This window comes from Sus scrofa, chromosome 6, assembly GCF_000003025.6.
Source record: "Sus scrofa isolate TJ Tabasco breed Duroc chromosome 6, Sscrofa11.1, whole genome shotgun sequence".
Taxonomy (NCBI): Eukaryota; Metazoa; Chordata; class Mammalia; order Artiodactyla; family Suidae; genus Sus; species Sus scrofa.
The window spans coordinates 118528990-118544671 of NC_010448.4; the positions used below are offsets into that span (position 1 = coordinate 118528990).

Consider the following 15682-nt stretch of genomic DNA (forward strand, 5'->3'; position numbering starts at 1 on the left):
GTCAGATTCGTTAACCACTGCGCCACAACGGGAACTCCTAATTAGCAAGTTTTATAAAATAGTTTCATAGACACAAAAGAGGAAGTATTTATGCTGAATATATTGGATCACTAATAATAGAAGCATACAAAAAGTAAAAGTAAAATTTGAAATAAAATTATATATATATATCTTCTAATCCCTCAACTTCATTAAAAAAATATATATGCAAATATATATATAAATAATTGTAAGTAAATGTATAAAATCTTCATAGGGATGGCCTCTGGATGGTGGAACGTGGATGATATTGGTTTTCTTTATACTTTATTGTATTTTCCACACTTCCTAAAAGTAAAATTACTTTGATGATTTTTAAAAATTTGATTATTAAAAAAGTTTTTAGCCATCTCTTGATTGTTTATTAAACTTGCTTATTTATGAATACTAGCCTGTAGCTAATTATTTTCACACTTATTATTTAAAAAAAAAAATGATGGACACGCAAGTGAGTTCTCCACAATTGAGCTCCTCTGTGAGGGACACTGCCCAGGCACAGTGCAAATCATGAAACATATGGGAACTGGGTGGGAAATGTTCTTTTAAAATGCATATATCATCTGGGTAAGCAACGGCCTTGGTCTTACAGTGAGATGCAGCAGGTAGAAACACAAAGGCAATCCCTCTGAAAAACATGCTGTGCAAGGAACAGCGCTGAGGAATCATTTATAAACCACCTTCTTCCTTCTCAGCACCTTTAAAAACAGTTGACTAAATGCTCGCCTGAACTGGTATTGACAAGCTTTTTTTTTTTTTTCTTAAGAGTTTCTGGATGTCAGCAAGCATCTGGCTTTTTTTATGCTGGAAAAAATTCTACATTCACTGCAGAATGTATATGTCCATTCCTTCTGACAGCTATTTCATCCAAAAACTGTTGTTCTGTCTGCTTTATCTTACTTTAACCTTAATGATGAAGTATGATTTTTTTAAATCCCTGTTTATTGGTAAAATATCAAGAGGGAAATCGAATACTCTGCAACTACCTTCCTCTTGCTCAAATATTCTCCTGCACTCTTGTTATGTGTTATGGGGGTAGGAAAGCAGGTGACTGAGGTGAGGCAATGACTCTGCTTTCCCTGTGTATGGGCCTAGGTTTTTAGAATTGTGAAGTACAGCACATGTTTCTGTAATCAATGGGGTAGAAGCTGATAGAAATTACAGATACATGACTCCCTCTGAAGTTAGATTCATTTCCCTGATTATTTGGCCAAAGACTCACAGAAATGAGGTGTCTATCCAGCAAGAGGCAGATGCAGCCAGTTTCAGTGGTGCTTCCCTTGGCGCCCAGAATCCCTGGTGGGATCCTACTGCTTCTGCCCTTCGTGATGGGACCACATTGGATTGGAGCAGCTGGGCTCTGAGTGCAACAGCCTCTTTATCCTCTGAGCTTGAAGCAGCAATCTATGCCCTTAATAGGAAATATGCTCAGACATACAAGACCTTCCTGGTTCTCAGGCTGAAGTCTGTGTCAACAAGAACAAATCCTTGGAATGGGGAGGATGCCCAAGTATCCATCCCTGAGCACTAAGTCTGTCTCCATCTTTAAAGCATCCAGAAAGGCCCATTTCCCAATAGCCTCCATCCTGACTCTGACCTAATAGCTTTGTGTCTGTGGTGATTCTGAATTTAGTCCAGGAGCCACAATCACAAATCCACTTACTCTAACTTCCTAAGCCACTTTAATGTTCTTAGGCTAGTAACTAATAAACCAGTGAAATGAGCTAAGTGAGCTTACAGCACAACTCTGTGTAAGAACCAAGTGAGAAAACTCTGAGCTTTGTTTTTGCTAATTGTGTCACCATCAGTTGAATGAATATTTAGTGAGGAGTATTATCCATTGTTAAAGATGACACGCTAAAGATGATGAAGAAATAAGCAAGACAGTCCCTGTCCTCAAGTTGCACATATTTTTATAGAGAGAAGAAAGTTTATAGCACTTTGACATGGTAACATGGGCTACAATGAAGGAACACAAAGGATGGTGTGCAAACACCAAAGTCTGGATATGAAGGAGCTAAGAGAAGAGCTGGGAGGTGTAGCAGGAATTTGATGTACTTGATAGAATGGGAGGTCACTTCCAGAGGGGAATTAGGCTAACCTTGTGCAGCTCCAGAGGTCTGAAGGGGACCAGTGGTGCAATTATAGAATAGTATTAGGACTGAGAGGGACCAAACCACTGTTTCTTAGCCTCAGCATTACTGTCATTTTGGACTGGATAATTCTGTTCTGTGGGGGGCTGCCCTGTGCATTGTAGGATGTCCAGCAGCATCCCTGGCCACTACCTACTAGATGCCAGTTGCACCTCCCCTCCATCCACCAGCAAAAGTGTCTTCAGACATTGCCAAATGTTTCTGGAAAGTGGGGACAAAATCACCCCTGGTTGAGATGCATTGGTCTCAACCGATACCTTCGTTTTACTAATGAGAAAACTGAAAGCCAGTTAAGTGTGAATGATTTGCCCAGTTAGTTAGTGGGAGAAACAAAAATAAAACCCAGGCTTCCAATCCTATTCAGCCTCCTTTCCATAACACCAGAAGATGCTTCAGGGACCTTTCAGACCAAAGTGTTCCCTCTTCTACCAGCCTCATTATTGTTAAGGATCTGACTGATGTTGTGTTTGTGGTTGAAGAGGTTATAGCCAGAGTCCTGAGCTCAGCCTCTTCACTGGCATGACACCCTATCATTGTGACTAAGGCAGCAAAGAGTAAAAAGCAGGACCTGTTTAAGTTGTTGGAGAGACAACTTAAACAACAGTAATTGTTTCCCAAGTGACTTTTTCTATTGTTAGCCAAATCCCTTAATAACTATAACAACATACACCAATTAATAATGTTACATACCAGAAAGGACCCACATTCACGTTAATGAATGCAGTTCAGCTCTCCATCTTTGCATTTTTCTGGCACACCCTTCCAACTGTCATCATCTGTAAATGGTCCTCAAAACACTGAATCTGATCTGAAAGTAATCTCCATCCTTACCTCAGAAGTCTAGAAAGCTGGACTGCAGTGCTGTAGTCTCCCAAGCACAACTAAAAATGAAGAGGGAGTTTCCACTGTGGCTCAGTGGGTTAAGAACCCAGCTAATATCCATGAAGATGCAGGTTCCATTCCTGGCCTCACTCAGTGGGTTAAGGATCCATCATTGCTGCAAGCTGTGGTATAGCTCACAGATGCAGCTCAGATCTGGCCTTGCCATGGCTGTGTTGTAGGCTGGCAGCTGCAGCTCTGACTCGACCCCTAGCCGGGGAACTTCCATATGCCACAAGTGCAGCTCTAAAAATAAAATTAAATTAAAATTAAAAAACAAACACCTAAATGCACTAAATACTCCTTTCTCTGTGGTACTCTGGGGTAAGATATTGACTCCTGACTCCGGTCCAGGCAGTGACTGAAAACTTTTCAGGGAGCCAGATGATGGAGACAGAGTTTATTTTATCCCATGACACTAAATTTTAACTTCAGGTCACACATTAGACAAACTAGAATTTGCTAGCAGATTTGACTTAGTATTTAAATGAAAATTTAAGTGACAATTTAAAGAGAGAAAGGAATCATTTTTCTCTTCTGCTTCAATGCTCACATGAGAATTTTGCTTTGCAAGTGTCCACAGGGCTGCAGGGGAGCGTTGGGGTGGGGTGGGGTGGGAGGAATATATGCCTTTAATTCCCTGGCAGTTTGGAAGGCGGCCACCCTCAGGCAAGAAAGTAGAAAGAATTATAGATAATCAGTTCCACGTACTCTGCAGTGGTCGCAGGGGACAGAGGCCAGGAGGGGTAGGTGTGGATCTGCCTACCAGGAAACTTGTTTGGACCCCTGCCTTTGAGATACAAGTTGAGACAGGGGTCACTTGCTGGTGGAGGAGGAAGAAGAGCAAAATCTAAAGCTGGCTTGTGATGACGTTAACATCCAGAAGTTCCCATTGTGGCTCAGCGGTAATGAACCCCACTAGTATCCATGAAGACTCAGGTTCGATCCTTGGCCTCACTCAGTGGGTTAAGGATCTGGCGTTGCCGTGAGCTGTGGTGTAGGTCACAGACATGGCTCAGATCCGGAGTTGCTGTGGCTGTGGGATAGGCCAGCGGCTGCAGCTCCGATTCAACCCCTAGCCTGGGAACTTCCATATGCTGTGGGTGCAGCCTTAAAAAGAAAAAATAATAATAATAATATCCAAATGGCAACTTTCATTGGCATCCTAGACCCCAGTTCAAGGCGTGTAAGGTGGGCCTCCCTGTAGGTCCTTTCATACAGAATCTCTATCTGAGCATTGGTTCATCTCCCTCCTGGTCTCCTATAGTCTTGGATGACCCAGGGACCTGGGAAACACAAAAAATGCAAAACATCCTTCCCCAAGTTGCCAGGACTGAGGAACGGTAACCAACAGCACAATCTTAAGAGGTGCCCAGGCCCAAGGGATTTCTTGAGTGATTCTCCATTGCCAGATACAGCCGGGTGTAAGTTATCTACGTATGTAAACTTTACTATATACATATATATTATCTTATACAAAAGTGTATAAGATTGTGTAAGATTTCCATTCATTCCCTGATGCTCTGGCTTGGAGAGTTGCTTTCACAAGGGAGAGATGATATTTTTAATATATAATCTGTCCCCAGGTGCTTAAGTCTAATTTACCCACACTCCAATTTTTAAAAACTTAGTAGCCTGTCCATTAAGGCAACAAAAATATCTGGAAGTGTCTATTGTAATAATATATTTAATTCAAAGAATGCTAAATACATGCATGTACCTCGAATCTGAGTGAAAGACTATTGGGTTCTAATGCGACAGAACAAGGGTTAATTGTGTAGTGAAAATGTCTTCATCTCCTGTTAAGTAAATGTAATGCAATCACAGATATAGCTGAGAACTTGGATTAGAGGTGGGAGGAATTATTGTATAGAATTTTCTCCATGAACCCCAAAGTGTAGGAGACCTGAAGCCGTGAAAGCTAAAATAACTATTGCTGGGAGTTTCCTGGTGGCTCAGTGGGTTAATGATCTGGTGTTGTCACTGCCGTGGCTCTGATTGCTGCTGTGGTGAGGGTTCAGTCCCTGGCCCAGGAATTTCTGTATGCCACAGGTGCACCCCCCCAAAAAAAGAAAAGAAAACTAAAATAATTATTGCCATCATTTTAGATAACCTGGGACAAAGAAGACAGTTGGGAAGGAAAGTGCAGAGTGAGGCTGGAGACAGAGACCACCTACCACCAGCCAGGGTGCTGAGCGAGGCTCCTCTGTCCCCTCCTTTTCCAACCCCACTCCATCAGACACCTTCTTCCCATTCTTTTCCTTCATCTTAAACATGAGATTTTCTGAGCTTCAAATTTCTGCTGCTTCAAGCCACCTAGCAGGTGGGATAGTAACATCTAACCTGTGTGTTGGTGAGAAAAAGAAAGGGGGGAATGGAAGGGGAAGAAAGAAAATTGGGAAAGGCTGGCTGATGGGAGATGGTGGGTGGAGGACCTGGTCATTTCCACGCAGCAGGACAGGGACTCTGCAGCAATTGCTATGTGGAGCCTCTTTTTCCATTCTCTTCTGTGAGTTTTCTCAAAAGAAAGACGGTAAAAATTGCTCTGCTGGAGTTCCCGCTGTGGAACAATGGAATCAGCGGTATCACTGCAGCACCTGGATGCAGGTTCAATCCCCAGCTCAATACAGTGGGTTAAAAGATCCCACACTGCTGCAGCTGTGAAGTATGTTGCAACTGTGGCTGGGATCTGATCCCCAGCCTTAGAACTTCCATATGCTGCAGGGCTGCCCCCTTGCAAAAAAAAAAAAAAAAAAAAAAAAAAAAAAAAATTCTGCTTTATGAAGAAACACCAACAGACAACCTATTAACTCTTTCATATTTGTGTCATTGCTACACACCCTCATGTGAGTGGATCATGAGGGTGCCTCTGTGCTGGTCCAGGTCCTGCAGAATTTCTACCGATGGAGAGAATGCTGGTCTGAGGAATCTACCCTCAACTGTCTTCTCTTTGGCTTTTGGAGAAATTGTGGCGAGACAATATTCCAGAAAATTACCAACTTGGAAAATGCAGAGGATTCCCTGTTTCCCATTTCCATGTTTTTAATCAACCAAAATCCAAAGGTGATGTGAGGAGCCCAAAGTTCAAGGCCACGCTCTGTTACTCACCAGCTACTCAACCTGGAACAGTCATTTTACCCCATCTGGGCCTCACTATCCTCATCTGTAATGTGACTTCTGGCACAAACATCTATTTTTCTAAACATTTCTGATGGTAAATGAAAACCATGGTTCTGAGTTGAGTATGACAAATCATTCTCAGTGTATGAGGGGATTCACCAAACACCATATGTTCTAGATCTGCCCATTCTGTTTCTATAACAAATGAGTAAGAATGTGTAAGTGTAAGTTGCTTCGTTAAATAAAAGTGTATTTTCTCATTGCAGATAAGTGAGATTTACCTGCCCCTGGATGAAACCCTTGGAAAGTCTTTAAATGCCAGAGTCGACTGCCATTTCAAAGAAAAGAAAATAGATGGTTTTGGAAAGTTCATGCTATTTCTTCATTGAATTTTAGGTAAGTGAGTCTGAGACAAAGAACTTAAGATGAGCATTGAATTATTTCCCCTGTAAATGTTTCTCTCCTCTGCATGAAAATGGGGTGAAATATTATCAGGGTTTTATATTTTTGAGTGAGGTGCCACACCGGGAAAGACGTCGTTTCTGTGCCTTTTGTTTATTTTTTTAAATCAGAAACCTTCTGAACTGTGAGGTGCGAGATATAGAGACGACCTTGACATCGCTTCCTGATTTCTATTAAGCAAATGCAGTAATGCCTCATTCTATTCTAAAGACCATCTAATGTTTTAAATATATAAAAGTATTTAATAATCAGAGTAAGAAGCCAAAATGAGACAAGTCCATGTTGTAATGACATAAATGAGAGAGAAATGTGATGGTGGTAATGACAGTTTAATCATTATGAGTCTGAGTGTGAGTTAAGGCTAACATTTCCGAGCCTGCCCATGGGGCGATTTTTTATTGCTCAAATCAAAGCAGGGCATGGGTTAGGTTAGGTTTGGTTTGAAGACTGCTGTGTACCATTAAGCACACACACGTGCTCACACGTTAAGCTTCATTGTGCCTGGCCATGAAACAGATGGATAAATATGTTTTACATCACCCTACATAAGTACGCTTCCACGCTGCAAAAGATGTGAGCATACGAATTGCTGCTTTTCTATTAGTCTGCAATAGGCCATTGTCATTTCTCAGCAGTACGTAGACGAATAGAAGAAGTGAGTGGTGGTCTTATTGAGGAAATTGTGTGGTTTTCCACCTCTTCCTAAATCAGACCTGTTTTCAAAGGATGGTTTTCTTTTTTCTTTTTTTTTTTCCCAGTACTTCTGCAATTTTATTTATTGTTCCTGCCACTCCTGGGGCCTCTCCATGTGGGAACCTCTTCGTTATTGATTAATCCTGGGAAGTAGTATTTTATTTTTTTAATTAATTTTTTTCCATTTTTACTGTTCTTTATTTTCTTCCCCAATACATTATTTTTTTTTTCTGTTGTACAGCATGGTGACCCAGTTACACATACATGTATATGTTCTTTTTTCTCACAGTATCATGCTCCATCATAAGTGACTAGACAGTGCTTCACAGCAGGATGTCATGGCTAATCCATTCCAAAGGCAACAGTCTGCATCTATTAACCCCAAACTCCCCATCCATCCCACTCCCTCCCCCTCCCCCAAAGGGTGGTTTTCATTATCTACTTTGGAGAATGGTGATTTCCAGAAGATCAGAATGTACCACTGTTCACAATTCTGAATAAAACAACAAAAAAATAAAATTAATGTTCAGTAACAAAAAAATAATATCAGATATAAATGTAATTTCTACACGAATTACATGAAAGAATAGATATAAATAAGTCATTAAAAAGTGGGGAAAAATGCTACTGACAAAGCACTGAGCACTGCCTAAATCACATCCAAAAAGAGAGTGATGCTTCCTTTCTACTTTTTATTAACTTCAGAGTGAAGGTGGATTGTTGTCTCATCATCTTAAGGGTGTGTAAATGTGGTTCACTGAGGTCATATGTGGAACTAAAATGGTGATTTCATTTATTTACAATGAATGCAGTTCCCAGGTTGAATGCAGTTCCCAGGAGCTAACTTAATGTCCTTTAAAAATATCAGTAAATCAATTTGCCACGTGTAACAATGCTCCGGAGGAGAAAATGAAAATGGAAAACTTATTTACTTAACTTACTCAAGTCTCCATTTTCTGACTGTGCCAGTTTGTACCTGTTTTTAACTTTTGCCCAGCTTCTTTTCTCCTAGTTCCTTGGAAGTTGACCCCCATGGGCTAGGTTTTCCAGCCCCCAGATTACCCTCAGTTGCCTCCAGCTTCCCCCAGTGACCTTGAACTCTGAGCTCCAATAATATCACCTCTTTCCCACTGTCCCCTGAGACCTGTGGGTGGTGGTGTCTGTGGCTTCCTGCTGCCTCTAATCTTCAGGTTGATTCACTCTCCTCAGTTTAGCGTCTCAATTCTTCCATCACCTGTGTAACCATTTTCCTGAATTAAATTCCATCCGTTTTAAATACATAGACTGTTTTCTCTTTTCTGGGTTAGGTCCTAACTGACCCATCAGTATTTCATTGATTTCTCCCCAAACTATTAGAAGAAAAATGAACAGGGATGATGTGCTCCTCCCAAGAAAAAGAAATAACTCTCAGGAAAGAAAGATTTAAGCTAAATTGAAAGCTGGATATTTTTACACACAAAAAAAAATCCTTTAACCTAGTCTATTTAAAGCCCCTTATTGTAAGCTATATGATGTTGTAGCATTAATTTTTTGCTGTTGACAAAATCACTGTTAATATTCCCATTTTGAGTATCAAACTAATGGGAAGATTTTTAAATTTCCAGGCATGTACCAGATATGATTGTTACTGTCTTAATATTCACCATTTCGCAAATTTCTGTACATGCAATGTAAGAACTTCTTCTTAAGGCATCAGTCTCATTCCTGCAGTCACATTTAAATCTCGAGCTTCAAATTTATTTTCTTGTGGATCTGACCTCTCTTTCAGTAATGGTTGTTTGCGAGTTGAAGATGCCTTATGGTCTGAACACTTCCCATTTCCCATAAATAAATACTGAATATATTGGAAAGCAGAGTGCTGAAGGATGCCACTGTCTTTTTGGACAAGTAAACAATTTACCACCATCCCAACAATCCCCCTCACTCTAAAGGGCTTCCTGGTTATTAGAGAAGCTTTTAACTTAATCATATTGGCACTTCACTTGGTTATTTTAAATGCAAGTGCCTCGCTGTTTTCATTTCCTTCTCATTTATTTATGGAGACATTTTCCTTTTCCGTCTTTTCTCGGAGGTCATCATGACTGCTCATCTGTCCATTTCAGTGTATTGTGGGTACGCTCAAAAGGACAGAGTGTCCCTTCCAACCAACAAATTTTATCTATCCAACCCATGTCATCGTTTAAACCTGCAATGCCTAATTGCAAATCCTTTCAGATGATGTGAAAATGAGGTTGTGAGCAAAATTGCTTGGACCCCTTCATAACCTAAAATGGAGAGACACAGGGATGGGTAGCGCCATGGCGTGGTTTGCTCAGATGCAGTGTATAACTGGTACTCTCAAATCTTCCAGAGTCTGGTGAGCCCTGAAAATTCTAATCATTAACATTTCTCTCTGGTTTACGGAAATGAGGCTTTATAAAGTCATATTTTAAAAAAATACTCTTGGGAAGAGAAATACCGCCATTAATAATACATACAACATCACACATAAGTCTGATGAATTAGTGAGGAAGAGATCCCTGAGGCGGTGATGCAAACACTCAGCTTCTGAGGGCTTGGTTCACATAATAGGTGGAGACTACCGAAATCCTTCTCACTGACTTCATGATGCTGCCTGGTGGGTCAAGGGCAACACATATCATAAAAGATAACTTGGCTGAGCACATCTTAGCATCACATTGGAGGATGGGGTAGAAGTGGAAGTGTTAGTCCTTACACTAATAAGCAATATGTATAGAGGTGTGTTTTGATTGTTTGTTTTTTGCTTTTTAGGGCCGCACCTGTGGTATATGGAAGTTCCCAGGCTAGGGGTCGAATCTAAGTTGTAGCTGCTGGCCTATGCCACAGCCACAGCAACTTGGGACCCGAGCCACATCTGTGACCTATACCACAGCTCATGACAACACTGGATCCTTAACCCACTGAGCAAGGCCGGGGATTGAACCTGTGTCCTCATGGATTCTAGTCAGGTTTATTACCGCTGAGCCACAGTGGGAACCCCACACCTGTTATTTTTGATGGACCGTACTGATACTCTCAAGGTCTTCTTGTTATATGTTATTCTAAATGGTCCTCCATATTTTGGGATCTTATAGATCTTTCTTGTAGTTTTTAGTCTCCTCTCAGAGAGAAGTAATCTTCCTCTAGTCAGGTATCTGCCCCCTCTTACTCTCTAACCAAGTCCAAGATCCTATAGCTCACTGCCTGACAGGCCAATAAATCAAGGCACAAGATGTTGGGGCACGGAATAAGGACTTTATTTGGAAAGCCAGTAGACTGAGAAGACAGTGGACTCGTATCTCAAAGAACTATCTTACCTGACTTAGAATTCAAGCTTCTTTTGTCATTAAAGGGGAGGGAGTACATATTTTAGCTTAACACTTATTACCTGGGAGGAGCAGTGTTCCCAGCGATATGCCGTTATGTGTCATTGATGCTTAGAGGCAGTATCCCTTTAGCGACTATCTTGTAATAGAGGTTCTTCCCTATTGTGTTTGCATCCCTGGAAACAAGCACAGTGCTTGGCACACTAGAGATAATTTCTAAATAAACAATTAGTGGACAAAGACAAAGGCACAAAGCAATGCCAGCTCATGCTTCCTTGGTTCCTCCTACTTTATACCAAACACTGTTTTATATACACATGTGCCTCATTTTGTGCTTAAACACAAACAACCCTGTGATATAAGTAATATTATTATCTCCCTTCATTTTTATAATGATTTTCATTCTCTCCATAATAGTAGGTCTACAGTTTTCTGACAGTGCACAGTAAAGCAACCCAGCCACACACACATATATACACTCTCCTTCCCACACCATCCTCCACCATGCCCCACCACAAGCAATCAGACACAGTACCCCACTGCCCATCCACTTCAAATGCAATAGCATGCATCCACCAACCCCAGACTCCCAGTCCATCCCACTCCCCTCCCCACCCTGCTCCTCCTGCCAGCAGCCACAAGTCTGCCCTTCAAGTCCACAAGCCTTCTTTCTGTGGAAAGGTTCATTTGTACCATATATTAGATTCCAAACATAAGTGCTAGCGTGTGGTATTTGTCTTTCTCTTTCTGACATTTCACTTAGTATGAGTCTCTAGTTCCATCCATGTTGCTGCAAATGGCATTATTTTGTCCTTTTTTATAGCCAAGTAGTATTCCATTGTATATATACACCACATCTTCTTAATCCATTCATCTGTCAATGGACATTTAGGTTGTTTCCATGTCTTGGCTATTGTGAGTAGTGCTGCAGTGAACATACAGATGCATGTGCATTTTTCGAAGAACATTTTGTTTGGATATATGCCCAAGATTGGGATTGCTGGATCATATGGTAGTTCTATATTTAGTTTTCTGAGGTACCTCCATACTGTTCTCCATAGTGGTTTTACCAATTTTTATTCCCACCAATGGTGTAGGAGGGTTCCCTTTTCTCCACACCCTTTCTAACATTTGTTATTTGCGGACTTATTAGTGATGGCCATTCTGACAGGTGTGAGGTTTTACCTCATAGTAGTTTTGATTTGCATTTCTCTATTATCTCCTTTCTTAAAGATAAGGAAACTAGGACCCAGAATGTTTAAATGACCTGCCTGAGGTTAAGGAAGTTGGGGTAAAAATTCAAATCCAGGTGGTCTGGCTTAGAGCCTGAGCTTGTAATTATTATACTGCACCCTCTGTCATGAAATATAGTCATCAAGTAACTATAAAACACAGAAGCAACATGGTTTATTATATAAAATTTATGTCATTCTGGAATAAATCTTGCTCAAATCTTGCTAGAAATCTTGCTCAAATTTTAAACAGCCTCACCTGGACCACAAATTCCCTGTTTTCAGTGTTCCTACTCTCCTTTCCTTTTAAAATGTGACTGCCTAAACCACCCTCCTAATTGAGATTCAGATCTTATCATTTCTATTTTTTAATGGTTTGTTCTAAAATTAATATTTTAAAAACCCTATTGCTCTTTCATGCCATTTGCTTAATTGAAAAGTGTATAGTCTTGAGCAGCAAGTTACATAAGCTCTCTGAGCCTCAGATTTCCCCACCTGGAGAGATATGTCTAATTTCTTGTAAAGACCAGAAAATAATATCCGTGAAACAACAAAGTAGTTTCTGGTACCTAATGGGTCCCCAACAAACAGTAGCCAATATGATCTAGTTAACTTCGCCCACTTCAATCTCAAAGCCAGTTGGTTGGCCCATCAGCTGCAGAGCAAAATCTGCCTCCTGAATCCCTTAGCATGTCATAACAGAGGCACAGCAGACCCTAGGACTCAGCACCTCCCTGTGTTCCTCATTAGCTGACCTTTGCTAACATAGGAAAAATCTGCCTTCTCTGAGCCATGCTCTTTGTGCCCTTACTTTTAGAAACCATCTCATTCCATCACTCACAGTCTTGTGTTATAATTTCTCATGTTAGCTGTCCATCTTCTCTGAAATTTTCATCAAGGACAAGTGACAAGTTTTTCGGTTAATCTTTGAACTTTCTTTACCAAGTTCAGAATAGTCCTTGGTCTGGAATGAAGTAGACAGGGTCATATTTTGAGATATGCTTGAGTGTTGTTGGTGTGGTGAAGATGATAATGCTCCATCCGGCTATTACAAGCATAAGGAGCACCAGGGAAAATGGAACCTTACAGAGAGACTCTGTACCATTCTGTGCCAAGCACCAAAACAGATGCTCCACAAACATTATCTCTTTCATTTTTACCACAGCCCCTCACATTAGCCATTATTTCCCTCCTTTTTCAGAAGATTGCTAGGGTTCTAAGAGTTTAGGTAAGTTTCCAATGTCATATTTCTGGTAAGTGGCAGAACTAGAATGCCAAGTCTTATCTTTCTCCTGCAGCAAACTGCCACTCCAAAAAGACCTTTCCAACTTAATCCTATAAGAAGAATATGTATGTAACATAATGCTAGAATTTTCCATCGAAAATATTTCCTGAGAGTAAGCTATTTATAAGTCCACAGATCTTTTTCTCATGGCAAATAAGTTTATGTTTAGGTTGAGGCTAAAATTAGCACTACTTCTGTTCAACAAGAGTTTAAAAGATATAGCACCTTGTGGTTCTGAAACCTAATTTATGCAAAAACCTTATTTATTGATGTGAGCATAAGCCTGGAAATGATGTCTCAGGCTATAGTCTGATAGAATTTTAGGGCTAAATGGTATACAGAATCATCACTAGACCTGGGGGCTTTTTAAGGCAAGGATTTCTCTCCCTCTTTCTTCTTAAGAATATTTATGAAATGACTATTTATGACTAATTATGAACAGATTTGTTTTGGATGTAAAATAAAAATTTCTCTAGACAGAGTGACACTTTTAGCTTTTCCTAAGAGAGTACAAAAACTTGTCCTGAAGTTTTTTAACTACATGATTCAAACACCACATATAAGAAGAATAACTGATATGAATAAAACTCAGTTTTCAAAAAGAGAAAAACAAATATCATATGATACCACTTAAATGTGGAAGCTAAACAAATGATACAAATTAACTTGTATACAAAACAGAAATAAAATCATACTGAAACAAACTTACAGTTACCAAAAGGGAAGGGGATGGGTATAAATTAGGAGTTTAGGATTAACAGATACACCCTGTTATATATAAAATAGATAACCAGCAAGGACCTACTGTATAACACAAGGAACTATATTCAATATCTCATAATTATATATATATATATATATATATATAACTTTGCCATACACCTGAAACTAACACAATTTAACACAGCATTGTTAATCAGCTCTACTTCAATTTTTAAAGGCAATGTTCTGACTTCATTTTAATTGCAAAAATCAGTATCCAGAGAAAGATTTCTTCCTTTTGTGAAAATCCTAAGGATTCTTAAGCCACACTTATACCTATAATTATCATTTATTTATTCGTTTGTCCTTTAAACGTATATCACATTTCTCTTATGTTCCTTGACTCTGCACTAGGCACCCAGGAGGCCTGAGACAAGGTATAATTATTCCACGTAATATCCTAGTTAGATTTGCCCCAGATTATGTCTTTGATTCTTAGATTCTTAGACATTAAGTATGAGAAGGGATATTTTAGGTTGTCTAACCTAGACCCCTGTTCTTGTCTGTTTAGGCTGCTATAATGCAATACCAGAACTATGTATCTTATAAATGACAGAAATTCATTTTTCACAGTTCTGCAGGCTGCGAACTACCAGTGTGGTCCAATTCTGGTGAGGGCCCATTGCCTGGTTCATAGCATGTGCTCTGTCTGTGTGTCCCCCTAGGCAAAAGGGGCCTGAGTGCTCTGTCTGACCTTTCTTATAAAAGTACTCATCCCATTCGTGAGGTCTCTGTCCTTAGGACCTAATCACTTCCCAAAGGACCCACATCCTAATACCATCACATGGGGCATTAGGATTTCAGCACATGAATTGCATGTGTGGGGGACCACAAACACACAGACCATAGCAACCTCCCACATATACGTTTAAGGAAACTGAGACCCAGAAAATTTAAGTGCCACCCCCCAAATTAGCAGCAAAGCCACACCTAGGACCTATCTGACTCTCTTACCACCTAGCTCCTCTCTGCCAGAAAATAAACTAGCTAATATCCCTAAATTCTTGGTCTTACTTTTCCCTAAGAGAAGTTTCCATATGTAAGGAGACAAGACTAAGAAAAGAAGGTTGATTGGGGTTTCATTTATAATACAGAGAAGCAGGGTTACTATTCATCAAGGACTTACTGAGAATCAGCTGAATATCAGGAGCTTTACCGGTGCTGGACATCTGGTCAAGTAAAAACAGGAATATCTTCCTGGCCCATATTCTGCTTACTGTCTTGTGTGCATGTGTGTGAAACCCCAGCATAAAAACCCAAACTGCCCTTTAATGGAAATCCCAAAACAGTCTAGGTGATGACAGACATAATGTGATGCTAAAAATGGCAAGGAGAGTGATTGTAACATATTTTCTGGAATTTATGCAACCCATAAGGACCTTATATATGAAAACAAAAAGATACTTGTCTATATCTTTGGTTTCTACTCATGTATAGATATCAACGTTCCAGATGTAAAAAAGAATTGTTTAAAATATGAGCATATGTGGTCTGTTGATCTTTGAGTAAGATAAATCTATAGTATCTTGGAAAAAATAATTGTATTCACATTCTCAGATGATGTCCCCACCTGCTGTGTTATCTTTCATTGGTTGATTTCCCCTTCACTTCCGCAGAAGTGTGCCGAATGCTGTTTATCTTTACATAAGTATGATTTGAAAAATTGTGATCATCACGAGAATAGATGGAACAATGTTTTCTTATGAAAAAACTAAGGGTTATTATGTTTGTAAA

The 15682-nt window shown here is 40.0% G+C and overlaps 1 protein-coding gene across 30 annotated transcripts in view; it reads left to right on the plus strand.

The window, feature by feature from the left end:
- DTNA (dystrobrevin alpha) overlaps nucleotides 1-15682 on the plus strand; it is a 420448-nt gene that overhangs the window by 195921 nt on the left and 208845 nt on the right. For all 30 annotated transcript variants that reach the window (XM_021096252.1, XM_021096230.1, XM_021096248.1 and 27 more), the window contains one exon: nucleotides 6455-6584. The gene's annotated coding sequence lies outside the window, so the exon portion shown is untranslated. The remainder of the gene's footprint in view (nucleotides 1-6454; nucleotides 6585-15682) is intronic.